At 34.3% G+C, this 17164-nt stretch overlaps 1 protein-coding gene and 1 long non-coding RNA gene across 2 annotated transcripts in view; one reads left to right on the forward strand and one right to left on the reverse strand.

The window, feature by feature from the left end:
- Nucleotides 1-4343: 4343 nt before the first annotated feature.
- LOC115920147 lies at nt 4344-6818 on the reverse strand. The gene is made up of 3 exons (XR_004062201.1): nt 6712-6818; nt 5443-5564; nt 4344-4803 (listed from the first exon to the last, which is right to left on the reverse strand). It is a non-coding gene; the product is annotated as an uncharacterized LOC115920147 (long non-coding RNA).
- A 2939-nt stretch (nt 6819-9757) lies between these two features.
- The window catches only part of LOC105443950 (amine oxidase [flavin-containing] B-like), a 39856-nt gene continuing 32449 nt past the window's right edge, over nt 9758-17164 (forward strand). The window contains exon 1 of the mRNA XM_030975447.1: nt 9758-9827. The gene's annotated coding sequence lies outside the window, so the exon portion shown is untranslated. The remainder of the gene's footprint in view (nt 9828-17164) is intronic.

Here is a 17164-nt window from a genome sequence, read left to right on the forward strand (position 1 = left end):
TTGAACGAAAAATCGGTCGGCCAAATTTTGAAATTTCCATTTCCCCCAAAAAATAAAAAAATGTGCTCTTACCTCCCCCCCCCCCCCCCCCCCCCCCCCTTATTCAGCGACCGGCTGGCTGAGGCGTTGCAAAATTTTCGGCGCGATTTAAAATGTTTAACCCCCCCCCCCCCCCCCCTTGAAAAAATCCTGCGTACGCCACTGGAGGTACTGTACTGATAAATAAATGATGAATGACATTTTGTTAACAATAATTGGGAATTAAAAAAGACTGACCTTTATCTTATCTACTGAAAACTTATTCTTCTATTAACCAATTTATTCCACATCTAAACAGGACAAGTGTGAGGTCTGCCTATCTGCTTTGGATACAAAAAAACCTCCATACCCAGCTGAGGAAAGGCTACTGATAGAATTGCGTGACAATGGTGGCCTCCAATATCCATCGCAGTCAGTACATACTATCTGCAAAGCGGCCGAGAAGGCATTTCGTTGGCATGCCCCTAGTGAAGGGAAGATATACGATGTGCCAAAGGATTTGAGGCATACCATCCAACGTACTTGTTTAGATTACCTTAATATTAACAACTTGTTCAGTAGATTAGATAATCATATGTGCGAACAAGAAGCACATGCAAATCATGTTTCAGGTTTAATTCGCTCAATAATTGATAAGTATTTAATCGTACGTATTAAACATGCTACTAGATCATTTAATAATAAGCTAATTGGCAAACGAGTGCGTAATAGATTATCAAGAATAATCATCACATACAATCAGTGAATCTTAATGTTAGTGTTAATAATTCATTAGACTACAAAACTGTGATTAACTTACAACATGTACATGTAAATTGTGGGTTTTAGAATCTGTGATTTGATTGACTTTCATGTAAGAGAAATAAAATCACTCGTTCAAATATAACAACTTAATGTAAATATTGATTTGTACAATTGATTTTGGTATTACTGCTCATAGTTGGCATGCCAATTTAAAAAAGAGATTTACGGTGGACTCTACATAAACATGAAATGTCTCATATAGGCCTACATGTTTGTACAGTATAAGGAATAGCAATCTTGCGTTGATATGACATGGAATATCTAAACAACTGCTATTTAAATGGGGTTAAGTTGCAAATTTATTTGTAAAGTTGTTTAGATTCATTACCCTGCACCACATATCTGTAAAATATAGATGCACTCTATTTCAAATTGACGTCTATCTCTAGAATGTAAAGTAGGTGTGAAAAAGGTATTGAAGATCCTTGAAGATAGAAAATTGACATGTACCTCCACTTATTTAGGAAATATGTGTCAAGTCTTACATTACCAATGACAAGTTTTCTGGTGTTCGAGTATGCCTGTACTAACGTGGGACCACTAGCTACATAGCTTTCAATGTTTAGCACCTTTTGTGTGCTGAGGCAATACACAATTACCCCTAGCTATATCTACCATCAATTTAGATGTAAAACAATTCTTGAAGAGAAGGATGAGTTCTGTTAAAGGTGAAATATAATTTGTGAGGGCAATGTGAGATTTTTCAATTTTAGATTGTGAGTCGTTGCAAGAAAAAGAAAAGAAAATTACATAAAAAGTATATTGCACGTCAAATACACTCATATTCAAAATGTGATGAGATAATATTTGTAAAGAACTGTCATTCCATATGTATGTGTTCTGGATATTGCATCAAGTGATTCCTCTGAAAATAGGACTAGTAGGGGTTATGAAATTTACTCTACTGTATGACTTCTGAGAAAAGCTCTATGAGATATGTTTATAATGACATGTACATTTCACAACAAGTGATTGTTGTAGCTGATTACTTTTTTTTGTAAAGAACTGTCATTCCAAATGTATGTGTTCAGGATATTGCATCAAGTTGTGTATCATATATATAATAAATGTAAATTTTATCATTCTTAATTGTTATTTTTTGTGATTCCTCTGAAAATAGGACTAGTAGGGGTTATGAAATTTACTCTACTATATGACTTCTGAGAAAAGCTCTATGAGATATTTTTATAATGACATGTACATTTCACAACAAGTGATTGTTGTAGCTGATTACTTTTTTTTGTAAAGAACCGTCATTCCAAATGTATGTGTTCAGGATATTGCATCAAGTTGTGTATCATATATATAATAAATGTAAATTTTATCATTCTTAATTGTTATTTTTTGTGATTCCTCTGAAAATAGGACTAGTAGGGGTTATGAAATTTACTCTACTATATGACTTCTGAGAAAAGCTCTATGAGATATTTTTATAATGACATGTACATTTCACAACAAGTGATTGTTGTAGCTGATTACTTTTTTTTGTAAAGAACTGTCATTCCATATGTATGTGTTCCGGATATTGCATCAAGTGATTCCTCTGAAAATATGATCAGTAGGGGTTATGAAATTTACTCTACTGTATGACTTCTGAGAAAAGCTCTATGAGATATTTTTATAATGACATGTACATTTCACAACAAGTGATTGTTGTAGCTGATTACTTTTTCTTGTAAAGAACCGTCATTCCAAATGTACGTGTTCAGGATATTGCATCAAGTTGTGTATCATATATATAATAAATGTAAATTTTATCATTCTTAATTGTTATTTTTTGTGATTCCTCTGAAAATAGGACTAGTAGGGGTTATGAAATTTCTTCTACTATATGACTTCTGAGAAAAGCTCTATGAGATATTTTTATAATGACATGTACATTTCACAACAAGTGATTGTTGTAGCTGATTACTTTTTTTTGTAAAGAACTGTCATTCCATATGTATGTGTTCCGGATATTGCATCAAGTGATTCCTCTGAAAATATGATCAGTAGGGGTTATGAAATTTACTCTACTGTATGACTTCTGAGAAAAGCTCTATGAGATATTTTTATAATGACATGTACATTTCACAACAAGTGATTGTTGTAGTTGATTACTTTTTTTTGTAAAGAACTGTCATTCCATATGTATGTGTTCAGGATATTGCATCAAGTTGTGTATCATATATAATAAATGTAAATTTTATCATTCTTAATCGTTATTGTCTGTGATTCCTCTGAAAAAATTATTAGTAGGGGTTACAAATTTTACTCTTTTATATGACTTCTGAAAAATCTCGCAGATCATTTAGCCCACTCAACAAGTGCTATTTTCAGATTTTTAGTGCCCAAATAATTAATCATTCTCGCCTCGCCTTCAATGATCTTTCATATTGTGCCCCCTATGCAATAAAATTTGCATCCACCCCCCCCCCCCCGACATTATCATTTTCAATCCAGGACCCCCTTCCAATACTGACGTTTCCATAGGACCTATTACCCCCCCCCCCCCCCCCCCCCATCACCACCACCATGATCATACATGGTGTCATTTTGGAACCGAGTTATTATTTATTTAACTTCCCCCGCCCCCCCCCCCCCCCCCTTCTCTATTGTAAACCATTTTTAAAACTACATTTATACTTCAACCTTGATCACTCTCTTAATACATTCTCTCTTCTCTCTCATTAGAAAAGATGATTATAATCACCAGCATCATCACATACCTTCCAAAAATAAGAAAATGAAAAGAAAAGGATTAAGCAGTATTAACTAATTTTATTATAATTTATGAACATAAATTTTTCTATGATGATCTTTTAAAATACAACCTGAACTAAAGAAAGGTAACAAATGAACGGGGGAGGGGTGGCTGTCGTCTCTTGAACTTAAAATTGTTCAGTTGTATAATTTTACTATAGATTTAGAAAAATAGATATATTAAAATAAAATCCATATGATTTATTCAATTATCAACATGCTACATTACTATGTACAGCATGGGTATATATATAGTCAAACCTGCTTTAGTGACCACCTGTCTACAAAGACCACATTTTTGTTTCCCTTGAAAATGGTTTCTCATTGAAACATGTACTAAAGGAACCTGTCTACAAAGACCACTTTTTATGTTTCCCTTGGGCAGTTGCTAGGAGTACTTTTTCTTTTACATTGGACATTTTTGTTCATTGTCATCATTATTACTATTATTATTGTTATCCTCTAATTATTACTAATACTATTACAGTACTACTAGTACTATTGTACTATTCCTACATCATTTCATTTCCCCCACCTTGAATTTAGTATCCTGTTCAGCATTCCTAATATATTGGTCAGAATTTTAATTCAGATTAAAGCTACCTGTATCTTACATGTACACACATTTAAAAGAACATATAAATACTTTTATGATCCTCGATATACCTCTTCTTCTTCTTCTTCTGGTAATATTCAAAGGGCTATGCAGCTTATCACGAAGATGACCTAGTGAAGGGATGTGAGGAAGACAGGTGATATTTTTTTAATGTGATAAGGGCATTAGATGCCTCAGGAGTAGTCCCTTGCAGTTCGACCTGGCAGGACTGTCGGTACACACTACATTTGCTGGAAGTCAGTTCCATTATTAAACTATGGGACGGAGAGTTGGGCAAATACAAACTGATCTATGTCGCTTCTGGCTTGGTGCAACTGGAGGTCATGGTTCTCCCGTGTTTGTGATATGTGAAGGAAAATAGGGCTTTCAAGGGAAAGGCAGAGAGACCATTGACTACCTTGTGCATAATTCCCAGTCTACCTGCAGAGTGCCTTGTAGATAAAAAAAAAATGTGCTGATCATCTCAGTCACACCGCCGGTTCTCTTGTAGTCCCCATTGTGGTGTAGCGTGGATATCTGAGATGATGTAGAGATCTCAAGAGTTCTCAAGATGAGGGTGGATAGAAAGAAGCCTGGGTATCAATCCTTCTGCATGGGAGAACCTGCATAATACAAACAAAAAGAGAGAAAGCAAATAAGATTAAAACTAGCTGCACTACATTAGATTTTTTTTTAATAGTACCTTCCCACTTTTAGGTCTTACATTTTAGTTTTATTACAAAATTATAGACTTATGTTTATCTAATAGGGCCTTTTTTGAAGAATAGAGTAAAGGTTTATATTTATTTCCAATTATTGAACAAGTAACTTTAAAATTATTATTATTATTTGTGAAACATTTGCTACATACAACAGGCAGTAGGGTCTGCATGTAGAGGTAGAAGTCTATGGAATAATTGTAAGTTGTTTATAAGCATAGGACTAGGAGTATCTACTGTTCAGTTGTTAGATTTTGTGAGAAAAATTTTGATATGTAATATTTATTTTATTGAAGAATAAAAAAAAATCCCTTTGAATACATATTGTAATATCATGCTGAGGGAATAAAGTGATTTGTTTATTAAGCAACACCGTAGTTTGTCTCCTAAATAAAGCTAGAGAATAAATGAGAATTACAAGATATAATGCAACATTATAATTAAGATGGTAATTGGTGATTAGTCCAAGATGAGTGCGATGTTGGCATGGGCTTAGCCTTAGATTATACAGCCTAAATATTTTCGAACTTTATACAAACATACCTTGACAGAGTTCAACTTAGGTGTCCTGTTCCTGAGATCTACACCATAACATAGGATGATCAGGTACTGGTAGTCTCTGTTGCACCTCTGTGGTCATTATCTGCTTCTTGGTTCCATAGGATCTACAATTAAAAGAAAATAGAAACTTAGTAAGGTTCGTGCAAGTAATAATATCAAATGCTTGCATTAGTTATCAGTTTATAACTTGGTTAATGTCCTTTAGACTACAGTTAGAAATACCCATGCCATACCAAATAAAAAGGGGTAGCATATAGTCCTGAAACTTTACTGTAAACAAGGTAAATATTCGGACATTAGTAATACACAAATAATATAAACCTATTTTCTCTCTAAAGTCTAAAAACATGTCATTTTCCTCTAAATATTTCAAACAAGGCACAGTGCCATAACTTAGAAGTTAGAGCACAATCAAGAAAAAAAGAGTGGTGGGGGTGGGGGTAAAATTAGGAAGCTAGGAAGTGACACCCTTTTTGTTTTGTTTTGTTCTTGTCTAGTCTATCTAGCCTATCCGAACTAAGCTGGACCTGGATACATAATGCCACACTAGCATGACTAGATCTAGACTAGACCCTAGCCTAGGCCAGGGCCTAGTCTATCTAGATCTAGATCTATGCCTTAACTTAATTAGCCTGAATTTTCTGTCTCTTTCGTTCGTTAGCCTCTGATTTGGGTAGGGTTGGCTGAGAGGAGCCGACTCTACCCAAATCAGAGGCTAACGAACGAAAGAGACAGAAAATTCAGGCTAGACTATGCTATGAATACTAGCCTAGGCTTTACAGTAAGACTAAAGTGTAGCCTACACTGTAAAGTTACAGCCGCGCCAGCTCAGGAAACGCAGTCGCTTCTTGGTGGAGTGTTACAGCCGGCTAGCACCGGCGAATTGAAAATCATAAACCGCTCGACGAAATCGCATCGGCTTGGACTAGCAATGAGCCATTTGCGCAGTCTATCCAACAGGTCTACATCTACCATTGATTACTATCGGTAATCAAGCTGTGAACTTAACTTAAAATTATGAGATGTGCTGTAATGAAATAACCTACGGTAAACTCCTGATTATTTCTAAAAATATTACCGTCGACGACTTAAATTAGAGTAAATTCAATCAGTTAATATTCTTTGGTAAGACAAAAGAAAGGGATGGGATAGGGAATAATACGTTGTGACAATGCAGAGAGCCCCTCACTGCAACGACGAACACATCACAATCATTTCAGAGATCTTCACACAAAATGGATCTTTACTTACTTTTTTTGGTATCCGTATGGTATCACTTTGATGTCGATGTTCGCCTGAAGATTTTCTGCTCAACTGAGATGTACTTGACAAACTTCTATTATAATAGAAATTCACTTAAAAGAAAAATGTTTCATTGTTCGTAATTGAATAACTTGAAAGTTGCAGTTCATACAACCGCCATTTTCGTGCTCAAATCGTAGGGAATTCTGGGAATGCAAAAAATGTTTTATGCATGACTTAATACATAAAACATTTTGTCGATGGCCAATCAGCAAACAGTAGTTGGCGTATTGTTTACGTCATTGCTCATGAATATTCATTGACCCTCCAAAACCGTCGTTCAAATCGGACAAAACCCCCATAATGCATCCAATGCAAAACCTATGAAATGTCAAAGGTCACGATTTTAGTTGGCCCTCTAGTCCTCCTACGGAGGACATACTGTGTATGATCGAATCTCTTTGAATAACTTACTGAAGGACACCCTCTAATAAAAGCATGTAATTTTTGTATAGATTTGTCAACGTGGTGGTCTTTTAAAGGTAATATTATACAATTTAGTTATATTATGATATGATAATATTGCATTTTGAATTTTTTGAGAATATTTATATTATGTACATAGTTTGTAAATTACTTTTTTATGTTGAAACATGCAGAAATCAAATCAAACAAACAAACACACTACAAAATTAATGGAAGTAACAGATTCACTTTTCATCACCTACAATCTCTCTGTTCATAGTTCTTTTCGTGTTTCTCTTTTTTTTCTTCTTAATTATTTATGTATATTCGCCATTCGATGATGCCACGCGCTCCCTTAGCTATGCACGTTGTCATAATATGTTGTCATAATTGTCAATAACGATTACTTGCTTACGTTGGAAGTATTCGTTTTAATCATATCTAAAAGCATATAAATTTGTTTTCTGCTTCGTCACCATAATAGAGCCATATACTAGATCCGATTCATATATTATTGGATTGGAAGATTTCTATCAAGTAGGTATATTATATTGAAATTATTTTAGAATATCATTACATAATTCATGGAAGAAAGATAAGGGTTATAAGAAACCATGATATAAGTGGATTTACATTGCCGTATTACATCTACATGGTGATTCTTCATCATAATTATTTGCAGGCAAGTCTTTGGTGAACAAAACCAGGTGGCGTACCATTAATCTTTAAAATGATCAGAAAAGAATTGCAATATTGATGATTTTTCTTCCAACTTATAATTAAGAGACCCCAGATTTCATGTTTAAATAGTATTTTTAAAGAGCTTGCCGATTCCTTGGGGTAAAATATGAAACCCCTTTAGTTTTCATGATGGGGCTGTATAGCCATGCTGTTCTGAGATTTTTGCAAAGAGTTAATCGATCCTGCGGATTTCAAGATATCTGATCGAAATTATCTTTAAAAACTGGTTAAGTGGAATGGGTATCAGTTTTTCTAGCACATGCCTATAATGAACTAAAGTCATTGCTAACTGTCACCACGTGTGTACTGAGTGTATACTGAGTGTATAGGCCTACCTGTACAGCTTTGAACATATCCAACTGCCGTACATCAAATGGCAGATGCCATTTAACGGGATTTTTCAAATGCCACTTAAACTGCTGAATGAGAAAATACCGTAAAGGTTTGAATTCCACCCGATTCTCAAAATCAAAGCATTTTTTTTTTATTACAGCGTATAATTTGTTTAATTTTTTTTTATTGGAACCGTCAAAGGTATATTTGCCGATTAAAGTATTTGAGAAAAGACAAATGAACAATTTAACCAACCGCACAATCTTTTTTTTTTAGTTGAAGTGTTGAAATCATGAATTATAATTATTACAAAATCTTAAATACTTTAATTACTTACAAGATATATGTATCAGTTTGTTCAAAGAATGTTTCTCTTTTTTCTTGTGTTTTGTTGTTGTTGTAGGTGTTTAATTTTTTTCTAATGATTTCGTAATTATTTATGTTCGTCATAATTAAATCTTACCGTGACTTAGTATTCGTAACGGCTAAAAAAAAAATGTTAAAGCTCAAAGTACATTGGAATGCATTTGAAAATTATTTAGAATATTAAGTCTGTTTTTTACAATGTTTGTATACTTTGTGGGTATAATACAAATAAATTCATATATCAAGTTAGATTTGTATTTTGTTTTATAGTTAATTTATTGATTGCATGAAAAGCTATTGTAGGATCAAACTATCTAGTGCCAAAGAGTTCATTTGCATGCTTTTAAAACCACTTATGCCTTTCAAGATTATTTAGGGGAAGTGATCCTTAGAGTTTATTTCTAAAATGTATATGATGAAAGGGCTATACCATCCCTTGAAATTTAAATTGCATTGCTCCCATTGTGTGTCTCAGTTCAAAGACCACAAAAAGCCCTCATATTGAACATTCCATCTCATGAAGTCGCTTAGAGAGAGAGAGGTTATTTCTAAAATAAAATAAAAGGGCTATTTGCATTTCAAGAGCCTTTCATTTCAGTTTAGAAATAACCTCTCTTTCTCTCTTCAAGACAATTTTCTCTCTTGGAAGTCAAATAGCCCTTTCATTTCATTTTAGAATAATTATTGCGTATGCAAAATTACAGGTTATACTGCCACATTAAAATTCATTCATACAGTTAAAATAAAATAAATGAAGTTATACTTTTTAGGAAATGGGAATGCGCATAATACGGACATTGTGAGTAATGGATAAAAGTATCGCACTAACCTTTCAAAAAACAGACTTTAGACACGTATTGTATGAACTTGAATATTGGTATCTTACTGAAGAAGGTGAAAGATAAATTCAAGCAGACAAGGGAGGAGTCGAAAGTGGAAGAGTATAAAGAAAAGGCAAGGGAGAGAACGAGAAAGAGAAGGTGAGAGGGGGGGGGGGGGGGGGGGGGGGGGGGGGGGGGGGGGGGGGGGGGGGGGGGGGGGGGATAAGTAGTGACACGGTCGCGCGATTCCCAGGTCAGGGCAAACGAACGCGCACGTACGTACGTACGGTACGTAATACGCATGCATATCATGCATCGGCATTCGAATCCTTACCAGCTGATTCCTCCTCGCCTACGCCCATCGCATCGGACCGAAGACTGGACTGGAGCTTTTATTTAGTAAGTTAATTTAGCTAGATCAATATAACGTCATTTCTCATGAGTTGTTTTATTTTGTTTTCCATTCATTTCTTTAGATTCTTATGATATTTTTTCGTACGATATGTGTCGTAAACTTTGATAAATTTAGTTGTGAACACCTGTTTACACTTCAATCCAGCGACTCTGCATCTGCGTCGTTGACCGGGAATTTCTGCTGTCTCTCCCCCGAACCGCCTGCCTGCGTTTTAAGACTAAATGTGCTGCGGGCTAACTACATCATGACTAACTACGGGAAGCTCCGACGCCGATGCCTGCGGTGCAGGTGTTGGAGCTTCCCGGAGATAGATACATCATTACATAACACCACACGTGTATCGGTCTATTACTCTCGCTTTTGTAAATGTCGTCAAAGTTATCAGCGCCATTGTTTGACGATTAGATATAGATCCATGCAGATAACAGTATCATTACACTTCCCCTGATGCACATACTACTTTTTTCAATTCAATAAATCAAGGTCAACACAACTTTGCATGGCATAACTCATGACTGGCATTAGACCGAAAATTTCTGTCTCTTTCGTTCGTTAGCCTCTTATTTGGGTAGGGTCTGCTCCTCTCCTTAGAGACAGAAGCCGACCATAGTCTGCTCTGCAAATGTTGGTGGCATGATGAATTTGGCATGTCATCAAACTTTGGACGGTCATTTTACTTTTTTAGCAGATTCAAATCCGATGCATTTCTTCTCGAAAATTAGGCCTTAATTGGCTAATCGTCAGTTGTGTGTGAAGTGCGTTTTTCATGAAAAAGAATGCAATAGTTTCCAGTACTATCCAACAATTTTAGTGCATATGCATCATGCGCAGTAGTGTGTGTAGAGGTTGGAGCGCTTGTGTGGGCCTAATCTTGCGCAGCACTATGCATATAGAGGTATTAAAGTGCGCTTATCTACAATGTACAGTATGTGTGCACACTAAAAGCCTATTAAACTTGAGAATTATTTGTCAGCCATACTGTCACAAAACAATCTTGAATGAAATCTTTTTACATCAAATACCCTTATAATCTAAGAGTTTCGTAGTACATGTACATGTATAAAACAAATGATGCATGTTTTCATCCGTTCATTATACGATTTATCTGCCCTAGTTCGTTGAGGCTGTTTGTATCTATCGCATTCAGCCTAATGGCTTTGTGCAATAGATACCCACAGCCTCAACTTGAGTGCGAATAGATTGTATAATGAACTCATGCGCATGCAACATTTGTATTACACAATATTGCAGTCTTCAGTAGTATTACTAGGGTGATTATGTGCCACCATTTGGATAAATGTTATGACAAAGAAAAACGATTTTCACCAAGACCCTTATTTGATTTATACCAGTTCAAGTACATGATACCTCATTTATACTGACTTTACTTTACTGTTCCTATTAACCTTGGTTTCTCTGGTCGCCCTGTTGTTCATTAAGTATACAAATAATGCACTGCAGTGAGGGCATTAGTAAAAATAACCCACATGCAAGGTAGCTTTGGAACAGTCTAACACGCCCGAGGCGATAGCCGAGGAAGTTTGGACTGTTTAAAAGGTACCAAGTGTGGGTAATTTTACTAATGCCCGAACTAAATGTTGTGTATTATTTGTTTTATAAAATTATGATGAAGTGGATCCTTGTTATTTGATAAATCACCCTCATCTCAAAGTCTGTACATTATTAATTCTAGGTCTACATCTATGACTGATCTAGATCTAACTTAGATAACTATTGCGTTTTAAATTCCACGGCAGCCATTTTCGCGAGTAAAAGTAAAACGATAAATCTCAATGGTTGTGATCACAAAACATGATCGCCAATGACCGGTCATTACCACAGGATAATGACCGGTAGTTATCCAAATTTCATGTTAGGCTAAATAAATGCATGGTCACGTGTACGCTTTCAACCAATCATTTGATTAGGATCTACGTCATATAATTCTATATATTGTCTTAAAAATAATTACATCCATCATCAGGACAGATTTCTTAAATTATCTTTCAAGAGATAAAATATCAGTTTTCTGCAGTACAAGTACAGTATGTAGCAAACAATGCAGGCTGTCAAATCAAAGAGAAAATGTGTTCTCATATTCACTTGTAACGCCTTATATCGGACAACTGTCTTGCATGTACAGTATTAGTACATTGTAGATGCGCTTTTCAAAGGAAAGAAAGTTTTAGCAGACAATACAGGCTGTCAAATAAAAAAAAAGATGTCCTCTCACTAGATGAGCCTTATTTATTTTATTTTCAAACAAAAAAATGTTAGATATTTAGCAGGCTGTCAAGCCAAAGAGAAAACTGTGCTCTTAGATTTATAGCCCTCTTTTCTTTAATAGATGTGTACAGTACTTTTGAAACGAAGGAATCAGGAATGCAAGATCTTTTGCAAATTGTACAGGTTGTCAAATCTTGAGAATTCATGCAACCTAGCACGTAAGCCCCTTGTTTATTTAGCAAAATTGTATTTACCCTATCTGTCAAGTTCACCAGGTTCAAACCGTCATCGAAATGGGAGTGTCAGTCTGTAGAGCTCTATTTAATATCCCATTGCCTACTGGAACTGGGTGGCTCCTATATTAAGCCTATGTGAATGTGAGAATCCAGTTGTCTATGGGTTAAGGTACTCTTCTGACTCACTGTCAAGTTACCAGGGCCCTAGTTATGTACAAGTTTCATTAAAGGTAATGGGTCATTTCACGTTAAGTGTACACTTTTTTTCTCACTGGGGGTCAAAAATGAAAATTGTTGTTAGAGCAAAAGATGCACAGATTCTGAAAGTTTGGGGTATATGTCAGAAATGTGTAAAATTATAGAGCGTCAAGTCCATGTTTACATATAGAAATATTCGATTGAAATACAGTAACAAAAATAGGCGTTTGGAGAGGACATTTTGTTTAACAAAGGACACATCAGCTTTATTATACCTGTAAATGGTATACACATAGTTTTCTGTACTTTTATATGCCTTTTTATACTTATCAGATGTTGATGCACTTATTTCCTATTCACTTAAGCCATATTTTGCCATAAAATTAGTGTATTTTATAGGAAACTGAATTATGGGGAGGTTGAATTTATTTAATGACATGAGAATTTCTTGTCCTTCTTCTTATATAGACTTCAAATTTGGTATACAGTGTTGCATTTATGTCTAAATTATTTGATGCTGTGTAAAAAAAAACAAGTGAATGCAAGTTTTAATCAAATATGAGCTTCCAAACTTAATTCATTGACGTGTTTTGGAGAGGACATTTGTTTAACAACAAATCTTAGCAATATGAACTCTTACTATATTAGTTGATATGTAAATTGCTATGCATCATTCATTTCTAACATTTCTGTAAGAACATGCCAATAGATTAATGGAACATTATATGAGCCAAGTGACATATATTGGAGAGGATAAACTTCAAATTATTCACCATCATTACAACTCCAACTTTATCTCAGAATATATGGCGTGAAAGTTTTGTTATTCATACATTGTTTCATGTTATTTAAACAGTATTTTACAATAAAAACAATACTGATATTGTCTATTGATACACCAGTTTTTATATACACCTGTACAAGTCTTATTATTTATTTTTTCTATAATCCAAACTCTCAAAGAGTGACTCGTTGATATACATTGTATGTTATGGAGAGGACACTTTGTTTAACAGTGACATCTGAATGTTTAAATGCAATTTACTTTTTTTGTAATCAATACATTCACCAGTCTTTATTTTTGATTTTCATATACCAAGTTAGATAACGCAATATAAGGTAGGAAATGTCCCGATACCATGCATATTGTCAATTAAACTAGTATTTATAGTGAGTAATAAGCAAAAAAAAACATCTTACTTTAAATTCCTGCAAAAACAATATGAGAATATAGGTTTCCATAATTGTTGGTATAACTGATCAGAAAGTCCTAACTGATAAATGAATAACAGGTACTGTAACAAGTTACTTGCTTGTCTTTAAAACCGTTCTATTTCTCAACAGTAACAAGACACTTCTTGTCTTTAACAACTTTTTTTTTCTTAACAGATAACAAGGCACTTGCTTGTCTTTAACACAGTTCTTTTTTAAACAGATAACAAAACAATTGTCTTTAACAACTTTTTTTTCTTCACAGATAACAAGGCACTTGCTTGTCTTTAACAAAAAGTCTATACCTTCATATATTGACTGTTCTTGAGAAATTTTCAGATCAAATCTACACATCAGTGTCGTAAAGTGATATAGTTTTCTTTATATATACTTTTAACTTTTTTGTTGCTATAAACCATCAACAGTGCTGGGATCATCAACATAAAATGTGTATCTATTACAAATATAATGTGTAGGTGATCCCCCCCCCCCAAAAAAAAAATTAAAAATAAAAATAAATAAATAAAAATTTTAAGTCCAATCATGAGATGCACTTATACCTGTAAATTTAATAAACACAAATGATACTTTTGAAAGCTGTGTAAGGAAATGCCCTCCTCATCTCAATTTTGCATAGATGGGTCATTAGGTCGAAGACCAAAGGTCATTTTACCTATAAATTAAGCTTTCATTAGTTAAGCATTGGATACAGTGAGTATCAGTATTGATAAATTAATTATTAAAAAAGAACATTCACATGCATCATGTACCGGTATATCATTTTAATTCAAGTATGATTTTTTTTTAATGAATATTGCAGCAAAGGAAATTGGTGTCTGTAAAAAATTAAAAAGTTTGTCAAAGTTTTTGAAAATCTTCAATAATCTTGGATCAACCATTCTGGCATTTAACTGATTTATTTGTTGCAAATTTATTTGTCCACCTTTTCCATTCCACCTCAAGACACATTGTCTCACTGTACTTATTATGTTCACTTGCCATTGTTAACGTTTTAGATTAATGAATCATTCTTTTCTTTGTGTTTCCTTGATGTCTTGTGCCGATTATTGCTGTAAAACGAACAATAGAGGGTGAAAACCTTCAATGTAATGTAACCAATTGAAAGAATTGAGAGCATGAATGTGTAATGAGGCTCAATTTCAATGTTGTCTGCAAGATTATAAGTTAAACGATCAATGATATTCAATCCATTTGAAAGAAACTAGATTATTGCTCCCTTGAAAGCATATTTTGGGGGATATTCATTCCAAGTTGACATATTATAGCATACATGTATGCCATAGAATATTGCCACAAACATGACTACCGGTACCTATCACAATTTATATTAAATTGCAGTGACATATTCTGGCTTAATGCATCGTACAAATACATGCATAATATGTGATGCAAGTATTAAAGTCCTCTTCGAAATCTACATTCCAAATTGTGCATTAGTCCACCCTCCTTATTGTGTTGAAACAATATGCATCAGTGGACAAATTGTTAAATGTTGTAAAAATTTAAATCATGGTCACTCAATAACTGTAATCTTTTGACGTATATTTGTCAAGGCTGCATAATCTGACCAACATCACACATGCTCATAAGTAAAAGTGGTGCATTGCAGTTGGTCCAAGGAAAACACTGCTATGTGCATGCACTCCCATGCTCCAATGTATTGACTACATAAACATAGGGATGGATGTATATGGGGCAAAGGTCAGAGGATTTGTTTTCCCTACTTGAAGTGCCTGGTTAAAAAAATGTGTCCTCTCCTTAACCTAATGGCATACATTATATTGCTACCAGGGTGGTAAATGATTGCAATGATCAGTAGATTTTGTCAGTTACACACTTACAAATATTGCACTTTAAAATGTATTTAATATCAGACTATGTTGTGAGAATATTTCTGTCTTTGCATTCAGAAATTACCCAATTACATAGAGGAATTAATGAAAATCGATACCAAAATAAAATTATAGCTGTTGACATGATATTTAATGAATTCTTATACTGAGTGGAACAACATATCAATGTTTTCTTACATGAAGGAAGTGATTATACTATAAAAAAATAATTGTTTCTGTACATTGTTAACAATGGGTAACTCTGTTATGGAGAGGACATTCAGTTTAACATTGCATTAGTGTGAGATACTGACCATCTATAGATATGTAGATGGAAAATCACATTTCATGATATTAAATGGAGGCATATTATTAATGTATACCAGTGCCATAGATAGTGCAAGCCTCAGTGCTTTAATATATGAAGAAAATACCTGTTATGGAGAGGACACACTTTTAACGGAAAATAAAGTCATCAAATTAACCAAGCAATAAAATATATATCACATATTTTGTTCATTGATTTGAGACATGTCCTCATTTTCAAACATTCTGAAGATTATTTAAATAGAGTTTAGGCCCATATATATCATTTTAAGTCACTGCTGCTGGCCTCAATGTTATGGAGAGGACATGTTTTTTAATTTTAACGGAAAAGATGCCTTTTACAAAAATATTCATCATTTTCACATTTATTGGTCAAATTTGGTCAAATTAGTTTTATGATGTTACATAGTGGCTGTGCTGACACTAAAACATTAAAATTTTACACAACTCTCAATAGATTCATGTAAGATATCAATGAACATTATCAAAATTATGAAATGAGAATCCCTTTTCTGTTAAAAATGCACTAAAAATGCTGAAACTAACAGAAATAATGTTTGCAGTGTTATGAAAATTGAACTGTAGGTTGCTGTTGATAAGGTCCATCAAATAAAATGGCCAACATAAAATAATAATTGTTTAAAAGATGCCAAAATGGGGAAAACCCCATTTTTCAAAAAGTGTACACTTACATGTAACGTGAAATGACCCTAATACAAAGTTTTGGTATGTGTTCATGAATTTGGTTCAAATGAACATGTTGGAAGCATATGCGATCCAACAATATTCAGTGATCGTTGTCGCGGTTGAAATTGAGTTTAAAGTTATGAAATTGTAAATAATAAACTCTTTATGTTGTATAGCTCCCTCTCAAGGTCAAGATGTTAATTAAGCTATAAAACAATGTTTCTTGACTAAGATCGACCGATTAGCTATTCCTGTTTGGAAATTATTTATCACAACTACCGGTACATATTCTGAGATTTTCATGGTCGCAGCTGCCATTGTACGGCCGTATGCGCTTTTTGAAATTTTTCAAAATTTACCGGGAGCTCCGGTCTTTCGCCTTCCTTGGCCCTGAAGATCCTTCATCTTCGTCAATGCTGTGCATTGTGTGATCAACATGTACCAATTCTGACACCGGTAGTCACTGAGGAGCAGGTCTTTGTTAGTTGTTTTTCTTAGCTGGTAACGTTACGTCGCTTTCATTCTCTTGCAATTGCTGATAAACATTATAACTACATGTAGCGCACGTACGTTCCATCACAA

This window comes from Strongylocentrotus purpuratus, unplaced genomic scaffold (assembly GCF_000002235.5).
Source record: "Strongylocentrotus purpuratus isolate Spur 01 unplaced genomic scaffold, Spur_5.0 spur5_scaffold_8, whole genome shotgun sequence".
NCBI lineage: Eukaryota > Metazoa > Echinodermata > Echinoidea > Camarodonta > Strongylocentrotidae > Strongylocentrotus > Strongylocentrotus purpuratus.